The 1702-nt window shown below is 44.6% G+C and overlaps 1 protein-coding gene across 5 annotated transcripts in view; it reads right to left on the bottom strand.

The window, feature by feature from the left end:
- fam49a (family with sequence similarity 49 member A) overlaps positions 1–1360 on the bottom strand; it is a 32023-nt gene extending 30663 nt beyond the window's left edge. For all 5 annotated transcript variants that reach the window (XM_035678584.1, XM_035678587.1, XM_035678586.1 and 2 more), the window contains exon 1: positions 1223–1360. The gene's annotated coding sequence lies outside the window, so the exon portion shown is untranslated. The remainder of the gene's footprint in view (positions 1–1222) is intronic.
- Positions 1361–1702: the final 342 nt, after the last annotated feature.

The following is a 1702-nucleotide window of genomic DNA, read 5'->3' on the forward strand; positions in this document are numbered from 1 at the left end:
CACTCACTCACTGGTGTTGAGGAGTGCAGCTGTTGCTGTATGTCCTCTCCAACAAAAGAGCGCCATTTCAGTGCATTGAGAGTCACATAAAGCACATTCCTCTCACAACTTCCAAACATTGGCCTCTCGAGCTGGTTTTAGATGTAAAGCCTGAAGAGACTAAATGTAACTGATGAAGAACAATGTTAGTCCTGACACTTTAAGACCCCTCACATTGGCTAAATGGTTTTACACAATTCACACAAAATGTCTTTTTGTTTCAGACTGCGAACCAATTCAGGACTCAAATCCTTCATTCATGTCTCACTCCTCATTTAATGCCAACCATGTAACTATAGCCCTATAATGAATGATACCACCACCTCAACCCTGCAGTGACTCATAATACACTGGACTGAATGAATGCATTGCTGTTTGATGTAATGAAGTATCTACTCCAATAACCATGGAGCAAAATAGAGGCAATCATTGCGAGTCGGTGTGGAGAGAAAGAAACAGCTGCTGTTGTCTGGCATTTACAACAGTAACAAAACGTGAACTAAACTAGGGTTGTGTGTCTCTGCGAGGCTGAGAAATTCACACGTTAGAAACCCAAGAGAGGAAACAAGTCACACTTTGTCTCAACCACCTGCCACTGTAAGTGCAGCACACTGATGTCAGGACGCAGTGACTGCAGATGGAAAGAGTTGTTCAATTGTTATAACTTGTAGCAAACCGGGGTCCCGAAGCATTTCACTTCGCTCACACACTGAATCAGGCGAGTACGACTCAAAATAAAGCAACACTCACATCTCTCGGTGGAGTGACAACGGGGGGGAACTCGGATGAAACGTGGCTCCGATTCGGTTGCTACTTGCAGGCTAAGTTTGCTGGCTAGCCAGTCCGCCTGCTAGCCGGTACTGCTGTCAAGCAAAACCCGAGAAAGGGTATTTCCCCCATAGCAGAGTCTGGGAGAATAAACGGGGCACAAGCGGGGAGAAACGAAAGTCTTGCTGCACTTGCAGGACGTTCAACGCCACCGCAGAAACTAATTTCAGCGGTCAAAGGCGGCCGATGTTAGCTAGCGAGTTAGCGCTTCCTCCCCGGCATCTCTTCCCATGTGAACTCATTTGACAGTCACTGATTTCACGAGGATACACAATTTGGCTCGACACCAGCTGAAGTAAACCCAACTTGGCGCACACCAAACACGAATAAAAGTTGGCCAAACCCCAAAACTCACCTGTGTGTCTCTCGGGGTAGTACTTTTTGGGATGTTATGAACCGAAGTGTTGGTCTCGGCAGTACTTTCACCGACCTTGGCAGCCCTGCCTGTCCCCAGCAGCAACACACAACAACAGTGTGAGCACGGACCCCTCCCTCTGCCGCCAGAGCAACCCTGAGGAAAAAAAAAAAATAGAGTTACAGGCCCCGCCCACACACGTCTGTGATTGGTCAATATTAGGGACAGTGCGAAATGAGCCAATTAAAATCACCATTGTTTATATGTTTGTAATGCAGCAAATTATTTCCTCTCTGCAAGTTTAAGATGAAATGAAGTTTATTCTGAACATCTATTATGTTGTTCCTGTGCTTTAATTTAAGATTTCTTTAAGGATTAAATCACTTTGGGCACTATTTTAGTGCTATTTAGTATAAATAACTATACTATAAATTATAGCTACCGTCTTTATGGATTCTTGCTTATTACATTTCCATATAA

This window comes from Morone saxatilis, unplaced genomic scaffold (genome assembly GCF_004916995.1).
Source record: "Morone saxatilis isolate NCDOM2014 unplaced genomic scaffold, NCSU_SB_2.0 Contig7, whole genome shotgun sequence".
Lineage (NCBI taxonomy): Eukaryota > Metazoa > Chordata > Actinopteri > Moronidae > Morone > Morone saxatilis.